Raw genomic sequence first — 16000 nt, 5'->3', positions numbered from 1 at the left:
GTGAATTTGTAAGTCACTCCACACTCATTCCACATGTGTTTTAGGTATGCTGACATGAAGTTGGTGTAGGAAGTTGGCTCTGTATGTGCTATTTCAAAGTAAGGAATAGCATGCACAGAGTCCAAGGGTTCCCCTTAGAGGTAAAATAGTGGTAAAAAGAGATAATACTAATGCTCTATTTTGTGGTAGTGTGGTCGAGCAGTAGGCTTATCCAAGGAGTAGTGTTAAGCATTTGTTGTACATACACCTAGGCAATAAATGAGGTACACACACTCAGAGACAAATCCAGCCAATAGGTTTTGTATAGAAAAATATCTTTTCTTAGTTTATTTTTAAGAACCACAGGTTCAAATTTACCATGTAATATCTTGTTTGAAAGGTATTGCAGGTAAGTACATTAGGAACTTTAAATCATAAAAATTGCATGTATACTTTTCAAGTTATTGACAAATAGCTGTTTTAAAAGTGGACACAGTGCAATTTTCACAGTTCCTGGGGGAGGTAAGTTTTTGTTAGTTTTACCAGGTAAGTAAGACACTTACAGGGTTCAGTTCTTGGTCCAAGGTAGCCCACCGTTGGGGGTTCAGAGCAACCCCAAAGTCACCACACCAGCAGCTCAGGGCCGGTCAGGTGCAGAGTCCAAAGTGGTGCCCAAAACGCATAGGCTAGAATGGAGAGAAGGGGGTGCCCCGGTTCCGGTCTGCTTGCAGGTAAGTACCCGCGTCTTCGGAGGGCAGACCAGGGGGGTTTTGTAGGGCACCGGGGGGGACACAAGCCCACACAGAAATTTCACCCTCAGCAGCGCGGGGGCGGCCGGGTGCAGTGTAGAAACAAGCGTCGGGTTCGCAATGTTAGTCTATGAGAGATCTCGGGATCTCTTCAGCGCTGCAGGCAGGCAAGGGGGGGATTCCTCGGGGAAACCTCCACTTGGGCAAGGGAGAGGGACTCCTGGGGGTCACTTCTCCAGTGAAAGTCCGGTCCTTCAGGTCCTGGGGGCTGCGGGTGCAGGGTCTCTCCCAGGCGTCGGGATTTAGGATTCAAAGAGTCGCGGTCAGGGGAAGCCTCGGGATTCCCTCTGCAGGCGGCGCTGTGGGGGCTCAGGGGGGACAGGTTTTGGTACTCACAGTATCAGAGTAGTCCTGGGGTCCCTCCTGAGGTGTTGGATCTCCACCAGCCGAGTCGGGGTCGCCGGGTGCAGTGTTGCAAGTCTCACGCTTCTTGCGGGGAGCTTGCAGGGTTCTTTCAAGGCTGCTGGAAACAAAGTTGCAGCCTTTCTTGGAGCAGGTCCGCTGTCCTCGGGAGTTTCTTGTCTTTTCGAAGCAGGGGCAGTCCTCAGAGGATGTCGAGGTCGCTGATCCCTTTGGAAGGCGTCGCTGGATCAGGATCTTTGGAAGGCAGGAGACAGGCCGGTGAGTTTCTGGAGCCAAGGCAGTTGTCGTCTTCTGGTCTTCCGCTGCAGGGGTTTTCAGCTAGGCAGTCCTTCTTCTTGTAGTTGCAGGAATCTAATTTTCTAGGGTTCAGGGTAGCCCTTAAATACTAAATTTAAGGGCGTGTTTAGGTCTGGGGGGTTAGTAGCCAATGGCTACTAGCCCTGAGGGTGGGTACACCCTCTTTGTGCCTCCTCCCAAGGGGAGGGGGTCACAATCCTAACCCTATTGGGGGAATCCTCCATCTGCAAGATGGAGGATTTCTAAAAGTCAGAGTCACCTCAGCTCAGGACACCTTAGGGGCTGTCCTGACTGGCCAGTGACTCCTCCTTGTTATTCTCATTATTTACTCCGGCCTTGCCGCCAAAAGTGGGGGCCGGGCCGGAGGGGGCGGGCAACTCCACTAGCTGGAGTGTCCTGCGGTGCTGTGACAAAGGGGTGAGCCTTTGAGGCTCACCACCAGGTGTTACAGCTCCTGCCTGGGGGAGGTGTTAGCATCTCCACCCAGTGCAGGCTTTGTTACTGGCCTCAGAGTGACAAAGGCACTCTCCCCATGGGGCCAGCAACATGTCTCTAGTGTGGCAGGCTGCTGGAACTAGTCAGCCTACACAGATAGTCGGTTAAGTTTCAGGGGGCACCTCTAAGGTGCCCTCTGGGGTGTATTTTGCAATAAAATGTACACTGGCATCAGTGTGCATTTATTGTGCTGAGAAGTTTGATACCAAACTTCCCAGTTTTCAGTGTAGCCATTATGGTGCTGTGGAGTTCGTGTTTGACAGACTCCCAGACCATATACTCTTATGGCTACCCTGCACTTACAATGTCTAAGGTTTTGTTTAGACACTGTAGGGGTACCATGCTCATGCACTGGTACCCTCACCTATGGTATAGTGCACCCTGCCTTAGGGCTGTAAGGCCTGCTAGAGGGGTGTCTTACCTATACTGCATAGGCAGTGAGAGGCTGGCATGGCACCCTGAGGGGAGTGCCATGTCGACTTACTCGTTTTGTCCTCACTAGCACACACAAGCTGGCAAGCAGTGTGTCTGTGCTGAGGGAGAGGTCTCCAGGGTGGCATAAGACATGCTGCAGCCCTTAGAGACCTTCCTTGGCATCAGGGCCCTTGGTACTAGAAGTACCAGTTACAAGGGACTTATCTGGATGCCAGGGTCTGCCAATTGTGGATACAAAAGTACAGGTTAGGGAAAGAACACTGGTGCTGGGGCCTGGTTAGCAGGCCTCAGCACACTGTCAATTGTAAACATAGCATCAGCAAAGGCAAAAAGTCAGGGGGCAACCATGCCAAGGAGGCATTTCCTTACAGTTGGTACCTCTGTCAGACACCACCTCCTTAGGGAAACCCACTCTGGTAAAGATACCAATGAGGGCCTTGGCTACTGCAGGGGCAGTAGTCGACCTAAGGGGAATAGCTTCAGGATACCTAGTAGCATGATCCACTACTACTAGGATGTACATATTTCCTGAGGCTGTGGGAGGTTCCAGTGGACCAACTATGTCCACACCCACTCTTTCAAAGGGGACCCCCACCACTGGAAGTGGAATGAGGGGGGCCTTTGGGTGCCCACCTGTCTTACCACTGGATTGACAGGTGGGGCAGGAGAGGCAAAACTCCTTAACCTTCTGGGACATATTGGGCCAGTAGAAGTGGTTGACTAACCTCTCCCACGTCTTGGTTTGTCCCAAATGCCCAGCAAGGGGAATATCATGGGCTAAGGTCAGAATAAACTCTCTGAACGACTGAGGCACTACCACTCTCCTAGTGGCACCAGGTTTGGGGTCTCTGGCCTCAGTGTACAGGAGTCCATCTTCCCAATAGACCCTATGTGTTCCATTTTTCTTGCCCTTGGACTCTTCAGCAGCTTGTTGCCTAAGGCCTTCAAGAGAGGGACAGGTTTCTTGTCCCTTACACAGCTCCTCCCTTGAGGGTCCCCCTGGGCCTAAGAGCTCAACCTGATAAGGTTCAAGCTCCAAAGGCTCAGTTCCCTCAGAGGGCAGAATTTCTTCCTGAGAAGAGAGGTTCTCTTTTTCTGACTGTGTTGCAGTTGGTTTCCCAACTGACTTTCCTTTTCTCTTGGTAGGCTGGGCCATTTTGCCAGACTCCAGCTCTACTTTTTCACCCTGTGCCTTGCATTGTGCTCTTGTTTTTACACACACCAGTTCAGGGATACCCAGCATGGCTGCATGGGTTTTTAATTCTACCTCAGCCCATGCTGAGGACTCCAGGTCATTTCCAAGCAGACAGTCTACTGGGATGTTTGAGGAGACCACCACCTGTTTCAGGCCATTGACCCCTCCCCATTCTAAAGTTACCATTGCCATGGGATGTGCTTTAGTCTGATTGTCAGCGTTGGTGACTGTATAGGTTTTTCCAGTCAGGTATTGGCCAGGGGAAACCAGTTTCTCTGTCACCATGGTGACACTGGCACCTGTACCCCTCAGGCCCTCTACACTTGTCCCATTAATAAAGAGCTGCTGCCTGTATTTTTGCATGTTAGGCGGCCAGGCAGCTAGTGTGGCTAAATCCACCCCACCCTCAGAGACTAGAGTAGCTTCAGTGTGGACCCTGATTTGCTCTGGGCACACTGTTGATCCCACTTGGAGACTAGCCATTCCAGTGTTACCTGGATTGGAGTTTGGAGTGGAACTTTTCTTAGGACAGGCCTTGTCTCCAGTTTGGTGTCCAGACTGACTACAGTTTCGACACCAGGCCTTTTTGGGATCAAAGTTTTTACCCTTGTACCCAGGATTGTTTTGTGAAGAGGCTCTGGGCCCACCCTCCTGTGCAGGTTTTTGGGGGCCTGTAGAAGACTCTTTACTATTTTTATGTTTGGCTGTCTCACCACCTTTCCCCTGGGGAGGTTTTGTGACCCCTTTCTTTTGGTCACCCCCTGTGGAAGTTTTGGACACCCTAGTCTTGACCCAATGGTCCGCCTTCTTTCCCAATTCTTGGGGAGAAATTGGTCCTAGGTCTACCAGATGCTGATGCAGTTTATCATTGAAATAATTACTTAACAGGTGTTCTTTCACAAATAAATTGTACAGCCCATCATAATTACTTACACCACTGCCTTGAATCCAACCATCTAGTGTTTTTACTGAGTAGTCTACAAAGTCAACCCAGGTCTGGCTCGAGGATTTTTGAGCCCCCCTGAATCTAATCCTATACTCCTCAGTGGAGAATCCAAAGCCCTCAATCAGGGTACCCTTCATGAGGTCATAAGATTCTGCATCTTTTCCAGAGAGTGTGAGGAGTCTATCCCTACACTTTCCTGTGAACATTTCCCAAAGGAGAGCACCCCAGTGAGATCTGTTCACTTTTCTGGTTACACAAGCCCTCTCAAAAGCTGTGAACCATTTGGTGATGTCATCACCATCTTCATATTTAGTTACAATCCCTTTAGGGATTTTCAACATGTCAGGAGAATCTCTGACCCTATTTATGTTGCTGCCACCATTGATGGGTCCTAGGCCCATCTCTTGTCTTTCCCTCTCTATGGCTAGGATCTGTCTTTCCAAAGCCAATCTTTTGGCCATCCTGGCTAACTGGATGTCCTCTTCACTGGGGTTATCCTCAGTGATTTCAGAGTTGTTGGTCCCTCCTGTGAGGGAACCAGCATCTCTTACTATTATTTGTGGAGTCAGGGCTTGAGTAGCCCTGCTCTCCCTAAGTAGGACTGGAGGGGGGGAATTTCCCTCCAAGTCACTATCTTCATCCTCTGAGTTGCCACCCTCAGAGGGGTTGGCCTTTTCAAACTCTGCCAAAAGCTCCTGGAGCTGTACTTTGGTAGGTTTGGGGCCCATTGCTATTTTCTTTAGTTTACAGAGTGACCTTAGCTCTCTCATCTGTAGATGGAGGTAAGGTGTGGTGTCGAGTTCCACCACAGCCACATCTGTGCTAGACATTTTGCTTCTAAAAGTTGGAATACTTTTTAAGAATCTAAAACTGGTTCTAGAATCTAATTCAAACTTTTAAACTCTAAAAGAAATGCTAAACAGGATCTAACACAAGGCCCTAGCAGGTCTTTTAAGAATTTAGAAAACTTTTCAAATTGCAAAAATCAATTTCTAATGACAATTTTGGAATTTGTCGTGTGATCAGGTATTGGCTGAGTAGTCCAGCAAATGCAAAGTCTTGTACCCCACCGCTGATCCACCAATGTAGGAAGTTGGCTCTGTATGTGCTATTTCAAAGTAAGGAATAGCATGCACAGAGTCCAAGGGTTCCCCTTAGAGGTAAAATAGTGGTAAAAAGAGATAATACTAATGCTCTATTTTGTGGTAGTGTGGTCGAGCAGTAGGCTTATCCAAGGAGTAGTGTTAAGCATTTGTTGTACATACACATAGACAATAAATGAGGTACACACACTCAGAGACAAATCCAGCCAATAGGTTTTGTTATAGAAAAATATATTTTCTTAGTTTATTTTAAGAACCACAGGTTCAAATTTAACATGTAATATCTTGTTTGAAAGGTATTGCAGGTAAGTACATTAGGAACTTTGAATCATTTCAATTGCATGTATACTTTTCAAGTTATTCACAAATAGCTATTTCAAAAGTGGACACAGTGCAATTTTCACAGTTCCTGGGGGAGGTAAGTTTTTGTTAGTTTTACCAGGTAAGTAAGACACTTACAGGGTTCAGTTCTTGGTCCAAGGTAGCCCACCGTTGGGGGTTCAGAGCAACCCCAAAGTCACCACACCAGCAGCTCAGGGCCGGTCAGGTGCAGAGTTCAAAGTGGTGCCCAAAACGCATAGGCTATAATGGAGAGAAGGGGGTGCTCCGGTTTCGGTCTGCTTGCAGGTAAGTACCCGCGTCTTCGGAGGGCAGACCAGGGGGGTTTTGTAGGGCACCGGGGGGGGGGACACAAGCCCACACAGAAATTTCACCCTCAGCAGCGCGGGGGCGGCCGGGTGCAGTGTAGAAACAAGCGTCGGGTTTTCAATGTTAGTCTATGAGAGATCAAGGGATCTCTTCAGCGCTGCAGGCAGGCAAGGGGGGGGGCTTCCTCGGGGAAACCTCCACTTGGGCAAGGGAGAGGGACTCCTGGGGGTCACTTCTGCAGTGAAAGTCCGGTCCTTCAGGTCCTGGGGGCTGCGGGTGCAGGGTCTTTTCCAGGCGTCGGGACTTAGGTTTCAGAGAGTCGCGGTCAGGGGAAGCCTCGGGATTCCCTCTGCAGGCGGTGCTGTGGGGGCTCAGGGGGGACAGGTTTTGGTACTCACAGTCGTAGAGTAGTCCGGGGGTCCTCCCTGAGGTGTTGGTTCTCCACCAGCCGAGTCGGGGTCGCCGGGTGCAGTGTTGCAAGTCTCACGCTTCTTGCGGGGAGTTGCAGGGTTCTTTAAAGCTGCTTCTTGAAACAAAGTTGCAGTCTTTTTGGAGCAGGTCCGCTCTCCTCGGGAGTTTCTTGTCGTCGTCGAAGCAGGGCAGTCCTCAGAGGATTCAGAAGTCGCTGGTCCCTTTGGAAGGCGTCGCTGGAGCAGAGTTCTTTGGAAGGCAGGAGACAGGCCGGTGAGTTTCTGGAGCCAAGGCAGTTGTTGTCTTCTGGTCTTCCTCTGCAGGGGTTTTCAGCTAGGCAGTCCTTCTTCTTGTTGTTGTTGCAGGAATCTAATTTTCTAGGGTTCAGGGTAGCCCTTAAATACTAAATTTAAGGGCGTGTTTAGGTCTGGGGGGTTAGTAGCCAATGGCTACTAGCCCTGAGGGTGGGTACACCCTCTTTGTGCCTCCTCCCAAGGGGAGGGGGACACAATCCTAACCCTATTGGGGGAATCCTCCATCTGCAAGATGGAGGATTTCTAAAAGTTAGAGTCACCTCAGCTCAGGACACCTTAGGGGCTGTCCTGACTGGCCAGTGACTCCTCCTTGTTGCTTTCTTTGTTCCCTCCAGCCTTGCCGCCAAAAGTGGGGGCCGTGGCCGGAGGGGGCGGGCAACTCCACTAAGCTGGAGTGCCCTGCTGGGCATTGACAAAGGGGTGAGCCTTTGAGGCTCACCGCCAGGTGTTACAGCTCCTGCTTGGGGGAGGTGTTAGCATCTCCACCCAGTGCAGGCTTTGTTACTGGCCTCAGAGTGACAAAGGCACTCTCCCCATGGGGCCAGCAACCTGTCTCTAGTGTGGCAGGCTGCTGGAACTAGTCAGCCTACACAGACAGTCGGTTAAGTTTCAGGGGGCACCTCTAAGGTGCCCTCTGGGGTGTATTTTGCAATAAAATGTACACTGGCATCAGTGTGCATTTATTGTGCTGAGAAGTTTGATACCAAACTTCCCAATTTTCAGTGTAGCCATTATGGTGCTGTGGAGTTCGTGTTTGACAAACTCCCAGACCATATACTCTTATGGCTACCCTGCACTTACAATGTCTAAGGTTTTGTTTAGACACTGTAGGGGTACCATGCTCATGCACTGGTACCCTCACCTATGGTATAGTGCACCCTGCCTTAGGGCTGTAAGGCCTGCTAGAGGGGTGACTGACCTATACTTGCATAGGCAGTGAGAGGCTGGCATGGCACCCTGAGGGGAGTGCCATGTCGACTTACTCGTTTTGTTCTCACTAGCACACACAAGCTGGCAAGCAGTGTGTCTGTGCTGAGTGAGAGGTCTCCAGGGTGGCATAAGACATGCTGCAGCCCTTAGAGACCTTCCTTGGCATCAGGGCCCTTGGTACTAGAAGTACCAGTTACAAGGGACTTATCTGGATGCCAGGGTCTGCCAATTGTGGATACAAAAGTACAGGTTAGGGAAAGAACACTGGTGCTGGGGCCTGGTTAGCAGGCTTCAGCACACTTTCAATTGTAAACATAGCATCAGCAAAGGCAAAAAGTCAGGGGGCAACCATGCCAAGGAGGCATTTCCTTACACCAAGGGTAGGTCCAGACGAGGGTTCCTTACTTGCTGTGCTATGGGATTCAAGTATACCTCAATGACGTGGCCTAACTAGACGGAAAATGGCCTCTGGTTGCTTTGTTCTCTTCTGAGGGTACCCTTCTATGCCATTTATGATGGGCTATTCCAATGAGGAGCAGGGTCATTACTGATTTGTATAAGGGTGACCTTGGTCTAAAGCGGTCTTTTTGTGTGTTTGAGATTTCCTTGATATCTGGCGAATGCGGGGCTAAAATAAACAGACAAGACACTAGCAAAAATATATATATATTTTTTTAAATAAGCCTTAAACACAAGGCAACATACCCAAATTGTATTTTTTGCTCTACATTGCTGCATGCCAATCCACGAATATGGCATCACATTTTTACAAGGAAAAGTATGGAAATACAGAACTGTGAAACATCCTGCTTTTGGCAAAATGTGCAGATATATCACTAGCAAAATTTCTGCAAAAACTTACAGCACCCAAAAGGAAGAAGCATGCCCAAGTTATTAGCCTGTTCTTGGCTACGAGCAATACTTGGCCACACACAAATCCTTTGTAATTAGGAGCAGTGTTCGCAATGCTGGACAGGAGAAAATTTGTTACTGGCAGTTTATTGCAAGGGTTTTCTAAAGAAATATTGCTCCCCCTACAACATATTTTAAAGGGAATTATGGGTAAGGACAACGTGCAAGAGTCCATAAAGGCACAAATATTGAGCCTTTTCTCAAACCTTCAGCTGCACAGGCAACATGAGCAACCATGTCCAAAACTGCAAACCTACTTGTGAAATATCAGACAAACCACGCATACAACACGATCTACACACTGATGAAGCTTTGGTCTGTTCCTCTGCACTGAAATATGCCCTAATATTGACAGAAAAGTTCATGGATTTTTTTTGTGTGTGTGTGTTTAAGGGGGCGGAACAACGTGACCAGTCAAAGTCACGATGAACAGATTCTGCCAACACGTGGGACTCAGCCTGCTCAGATTTGCAGGATGAGCTTTAAGTCTCCTGATCATAGAGGTCAGAGAGCACATCTCGTATACGGGTGTATTGCTCTTCACTCCACTTTTAGTTCAACAAAAAATGCTCCATTAATGTATAAGGGGCATTTCATGTGTCCTCAGTTGGCAAATCTGGGGGCAGGTAAGGAGGCATATACCCCAGATCATGTCACCCTGAGAAGCTGGAATGCAGAGGTCTGGGCCAGAGAGGCACACACACTGGGAAAGGTGCATGCAAAGTAATGAAAATGTCACTTACCCAGTGTACATCTGTGGCATCAGTCGCTGTAGATTCGCATGTTTTGCATAGCTCGCCATATGGTGTTGGGCCGGAGTGTTACAAGTTGTTTTTCTTCGAAGAAGTCTTTCGAGTCACGGGACCGAGTGACTCCTCCTTTTGTCTCCATTGCGCATGGGCGTCGACTCCATCTTCGATTGTTTTTCCCCGCAGAGGGTGAGGTAGGAGTTGAATTGTAGTAATAGTGTCCATGCAATGGAGTGACTAAGTATGTACCTATTTAAGGTTGAGATGATACATATACAAATAGTTGAAGGTAACTTCCAAACTGCTACAGGCTCCCGGGGAGGCGGGTGGGCACATGCGAATCTACAGCGACTGATGCCACGAACAGATGTACACTGGGTAAGTGACATTTTCAGTTCGATGGCATCTGTTGCTGTAGATCCGCATGTTTTGCATAAACTAGTAAGCAGTTATCTCCCCAAAAGCGGTGGCTCAGCCTGTAGGAGTGGAAGTAGTTTGAAATAATGTTCTTAATACGGCTTGACCTACTGTGGCTTGTTGTGCGGATAACACGTCTACACAGTAGTGCTTGGTGAATGTGTGAGGCGTAGACCATGTGGCTGCCTTACATATTTCTTGCATTGGGATGTTTCCTAGAAAGGCCATGGTAGCACCTTTCTTTCTGGTTGAGTGTGCCCTTGGTGTAATGGGCAGCTGTCGTTTAGCTTTAAGGTAGCAGATTTGGATGCATTTAACTATCCATCTGGCTATACCTTGTTTTGATATTGGGTTTCCTGCATGAGGTTTTTGAAATGCAATAAATAGTTGTTTAGTCTTTCTGATGTTCTTTGTTCTGTCAATGTAATACATTAATGCTCTTTTGACATCTAATGTATGTAGTGCCCTTTCAGCTACGGTATCTGGTTGTGGAAAGAACACTGGAAGTTCCACTGTTTGATTTAGATGAAACGGTGAAATAACCTTTGGCAAAAATTTAGGATTAGTCCTTAGGACGACCTTATTCTTGTGTAGTTGTATAAAAGGTTCTTGCATTGTAAACGCCTGAATGTCGCTTACCCTTCTTAGGGAAGTAATGGCGATGAGAAATGCAACCTTCCAGGTTAGGAACTGTATTTCGCAAGAGTGCATGGGTTCAAAAGGTGGACCCATAAGTCTAGTTAGGACAACATTTAGGTTCCATGAAGGAACAGGTGGTGTTCTTGGTGGTATAATTCTCCTAAGGCCCTCCATGAATGCTTTAATGACTGGTATCTTATATAGGGAAGTTGAATAGGTAGTCTGCAGGTATGCAGATATTGCTGCAAGGTGTATTTTAATGGAAGAGAAAGCCAGGTTAGATTTTTGTAAGTGAAGCAAGTAACCCACTACATGTTCTGGAGTTGTGTGTAATGGTTGTATTTGATTAATTTGGCAGTAGCAAACAAACCTCTTCCATTTACTTGCATAGCAGTGCCTGGTGGATGGCCTTCTGGCTTGCTTTATGACTTCCATACATTCTTGGGTAAGTTGTAAGTGCCCGGATTCTAGGATTTCAGGAGCCAGATTGCTAGATTCAGCGATGCTGGATCTGGGTGTCTGATCTTTTGGTTGTGTTGTGTCAACAGATCTGGCCTGTTGGGCAATTTGATGTAGGGTACTACTGATAGGTCTAGCAGCGTTGTGTACCAGGGTTGCCTTGCCCAAGTTGGTGCTATTAATATGAGTTTGAGTTTGTTTTGACTGAGTTTGTTTACCAGGTAAGGAAGGAGAGGGAGAGGAGGAAAAGCGTAAGCAAATATCCCTGACCAGTTCATCCATAGGGCATTGCCTTGGGACTGTTTGTGTGGGTATCTGGATGCGAAGTTTTGGCATTTTGCGTTCTCCTTCGTCGCAAACAAGTCTATTTGAGGTGTTCCCCAGAGTTTGAAATAGGTGTTCAGAATTTGGGGGTGAATTTCCCATTCGTGGACCTGTTGGTGATCTCGAGAGAGATTGTCTGCGAGTTGATTTTGGATCCCTGGTATAAATTGTGCTATTAGGCGAATTTGGTTGTGAATTGCCCAACGCCAAATTTTTTGTGCTAGCAGGCTTAACTGCGTGGAGTGCGTCCCCCCTTGCTTGTTTAGATAATACATTGTTGTCATGTTGTCTGTCTTGACGAGAATGTATTTGTGAACTATTATTGGTTGGAAAGCTTTTAGTGCTTGAAAAACTGCTAGAAGTTCTAGGTGATTTATATGCAGTTTTGTTTGATGTACGTTCCATTGTCCTTGTATGCTGTGTTGATCGAGGTGTGCTCCCCACCCTGTCATGGAAGCATCTGTTGTTATTACGTATTGTGGCACTGGGTCTTGGAAAGGCCGCCCTTTGTTTAAATTTATGTTGTTCCACCACAGAAGCGGAAGGTAAGTTTGGCGGTCTATTAACACCAGATCTAGAAGATGACCCTGTGCTTGAGACCACTGTGATGCTAGGCACTGTTGTAAGGGCCTCATGTGCAGTCTTGCGTTTGGGACAATGGCTATGCATGAAGACATCATGCCTAGGAGTTGTAATATCATCTTTGCTTGTATCTTTTGTGTTGGATACATGCGTTGTATGATGGTGTTGAAATTTTGAATTCTTTGGGGACTTGGAGTGGCTACTCCTTTTGTTGTGTCTATTATGGCTCCTAGGTATTGTTGTACCTTGCACGGCAGAATGTTGGATTTCGTGAAGTTGACGGTGAACCCTAGTTTGAAGAGGGTTTGTATGATCTGATTTGTGTGATTTGAGCACTCTATTAACGAATGGGCCTTGATTAGCCAGTCGTCTAGATATGGGAACACATGTATTTGCTGCCTTCTGATGTGTGCAGCGACTACCGCTAGACATTTGGTAAAGACTCTTGGTGCGGTTGTTAATCCGAAAGGCAGTACCTTGAATTGGTAATGTATTCCTTTGAATACAAACCTTAGGTATTTCCTGTGCGATGGGTGTATTGGTATATGGAAATACGCGTCCTTGAGGTCTAAAGTTGTCATGTAGTCGTGTAGTTTTAGCAATGGTAATACTTCTTGTAGTGTGACCATGTGAAGGTGGTCCGATTTGATGAATGTGTTCACTATTCTGAGGTCTAGGATTGGTCTCAGCGTTTTGTCCTTCTTTGGTATCAGAAAGTACAGTGAGTAAACTCCTGTGTTTATTTGTGGGTTTGGCACTAATTCGATTGCATTCTTTTGCAATAGTGCCTGCACTTCTATCTCCAGGAGATTGGAATGATGTTTTGTCAAATTTTGTGCTTTTGGTGGTATGTTTGGAGGGAATTGTAGAAATTCTATGCAATAACCATGTTGGATAATTGCTAGAACCCAAGTGTCTGTAGTGATTTCCTCCCATGCTTTGTAATAATGACTTATTCTTCCCCCCACTGGTGTTGTGTGGAGGGGGTGAGTGACATGTGAGTCACTGCTTAGTAGTAGGGGTTTTGGGGCTTTGAAATTTTCCTCTATTCCTAGGGAATTGCCCTCCTCTATATTGTCCCCGAAAACCTCCTCTGTACTGTCCCTGGTAACTGGACGGTGTTGCCTGTGAGGGGCTGGCTTGTGTGCTCTGACCCCGAAACCCCCCTCTAAAGGGTGTTTTACGGAATGTGCTGTAATTCCCTCTGCTCTGCGGGGAGTAGAGTGCGCCCATGGCTTTAGCAGTGTCCGTGTCTTTTTTGAGTTTCTCAATCGCTGTGTCCACTTCTGGACCGAACAGTTCTTTTTCGTTAAAAGGCATATTGAGAACTGCTTGCTGAATCTCTGGTTTAAATCCAGACGTTCGGAGCCATGCATGCCTTCTGATAGTTACAGATGTATTAATTGTCCGTGCAGCTGTATCTGCAGCGTCCATGGAGGAGCGGATTTGGTTGTTGGAAATGGTCTGTCCCTCCTCAACCACTTGTTTTGCCCTATTTTGTAGGTCCTTGGGCAGATGGTCAATGAGATGTTGCATCTCATCCCAATGGGCTCTGTCATAGCACGCAAGTAGTGCCTGGGAGTTAGCGATGCGCCACTGGTTTGCAGCTTGTGCTGCGACTCTCTTACCAGCTGCATCGAACTTGCGGCTTTCTTTATCTGGGGGGTGGTGCATCTCCAGATGTGTGGGAGTTGGCCCTTTTCCTAGCTGCTCCTACAACGACAGAGTCTGGTGGCAGCTGTGTAGTGATGAAAGCCGGGTCTGTAGGAGGCGCCTTATACTTTTTTTCCACTCTTGGTGTGATTGCCCTACTTTTGACCGGCTCCTTAAAGATTTCTTTTGCGTGCCGGAGCATACCAGGGAGCATAGGCAGGCTTTGGTAGGAGCTGTGGGTGGAGGAGAGTGTGTTGAATAAAAAGTCATCCTCGACCTGTTCTGAGTGGAGGCTTACATTGTGAAATTGTGCTGCTCTAGCCACCACTTGAGAATACGCAGTGCTGTCCTCTGGTGGAGATGGCTTCGTAGGGTATGCCTCCGGACTGTTATCTGACACTGGGGCGTCGTATAAGTCCCATGCGTCTTGATCTTGGTCACCCTGGCTCATGGTGGTGTGAGCTGGGGAATGTGATGGAGTTTGTGCTGGTGAGACGTTAATCACAGGTGGAGGAGAGGGTGGTGGGGTAACTTTTTTCACCACTTTTGTTTGTGGTGTTTGTTCAGTTTGGAACTCCAATCTTCTCTTTCTTCTAATAGGGGGAAGGGTGCTTATTTTTCCTGTCCCCTGCTGTATGAAAATACGCTTTTGCGTATGGTCTACATCAGTTGAGTGTAGCTCTTCCTCAAACCTATGCTTTTGCATTTGGGAGGTTAGCGAGTGCTCTTCTGTATAAGAGCCTGAAACTGGGTCGGTTGCAGTTTGTTTTGGCACCGAAACCCTGTCTGCATCTTTTTTCGGCTCCGAGGTGACTTTTTTCTTTTTCGGGGCCGAAACCTCTCGGCGTCGATCTTCTTCGGTGCCGCTGTCTCGGCGTCGAGCCGTGTCTACACCGGTATCTCGGTGTCGATGCTTGTCTCCAGCACTTTCTCGGTCCCGAGAAGGCTGCGTGCCGGTGTCTCGACCGGAGTCGGACGATCTCGGCACTGTTTGGGCCTTTTTCGGTGCCGACGGTCGGTCACCGAATTTATGGATCGAGCCATGGCCTGGTGGCAGTGGCGTCCCCTGGGCCTTGTAAATCTTCTTCTGAGTGGTTTTCGACATCTTACTCACGGTTTGTGTATCGTCGAATCCTTCGGAGTCCGATTCTTGGATCGAAAAGGTTCCCTCCTCTTCTTGTTCCTCGAACTCCCGGTGGGCTGTCGGCGCGGACGCCATCTGAAGTCTTCTGGCTCGACGGTCTCGGAGTGTTTTTCGGGACCGGAACGCACGACAGGCCTCGCAGGTGTCTTCACTGTGCTCAGTTGACAGGCACAGGTTGCAGACCAAGTGTTGGTCTGTATAGGGGTACTTATTGTGGCATTTGGGACAGAAACGGAACGGGGTCCGTTCCATCGGCGTTCTTCTGCACGCGGTCGGGCCGACCAGGCCCCGAGGGGGGATCGAAAAAATTACCCCGAAGGGCACCGGAGCTCTTCGATCTTAGACGCGGTGTTGAATCTAACTACGCCGATCCCGAACGCAACAATACCGACGAAAATCTTCCGAAATTAGCTATCTTTCCGTTCCGAAACTCTGAGCGACAGGAACACGTCCGAACCCGATGGCGGAAAAAAAACAATCGAAGATGGAGTCGACGCCCATGCGCAATGGAGACAAAAGGAGGAGTCACTCGGTCCCGTGACTCGAAAGACTTCTTCGAAGAAAAACAACTTGTAACACTCCGGCCCAACACCAGATGGCGAGCTATGCAAAACATGCGTATCTACAGCGACAGATGCCATCGAACACAAGCATTTACAATGCAACGGGTCTTGCGTTTGCTCATGTTCGAGCTGATCGCGTTGTAAACTCCTAACCCAACTTTTCACCTATCGGGCAAAAGTGCATTTATGTACATAACCCGAAAAAGTTAAATCAACTATGTAAAGCGCTCGACTTCTGCCAAGCGAGATCGCGCTCGTAAATTAGAGAAAAAGAAGTCCACGAGCTCGATGGAAAACAGTGAGCCTCGCATGTTTTCTGTACTTGGTCGCTGCGCTCGAGGAGGGCTAGCCACCGGAAAAGGCATGACATATGCGTGCCTTCGACTAATGAAAGCAAGCAGATTTTATTAGGAAAGCCCACGAACCATTAAAAAAAAAAAACACTGACGAAGTTGACAGGGCTCCGAGCCCTTTTCTAAATACTAAAGCGTCTCGCTGCGATACGCATGCAACGCAGGCTCGACCCTAAAAACAAACAGGCACAACTGATCTACTACGGGGAAGGGAAAAGGCAGCTAAACGGTTAGTGTTTCAGATGTCAAGCCATGTGCTAGGTTTATGAGGGAATCTTGC

The 16000-nt window shown here is 48.0% G+C and overlaps 1 protein-coding gene across 1 annotated transcript in view; it reads right to left on the bottom strand.

Annotated features, from left to right (window-relative positions):
* EIF3B (eukaryotic translation initiation factor 3 subunit B) overlaps positions 1–16000 on the bottom strand; it is a 196498-nt gene that overhangs the window by 20612 nt on the left and 159886 nt on the right. The gene's annotated exons all lie outside the window — the stretch shown is intronic.

This window comes from Pleurodeles waltl, chromosome 10 (genome assembly GCF_031143425.1).
Source record: "Pleurodeles waltl isolate 20211129_DDA chromosome 10, aPleWal1.hap1.20221129, whole genome shotgun sequence".
NCBI classification, from domain to species: Eukaryota; Metazoa; Chordata; class Amphibia; order Caudata; family Salamandridae; genus Pleurodeles; species Pleurodeles waltl.
This window is presented reverse-complemented; position numbering and strand designations above follow the sequence as displayed.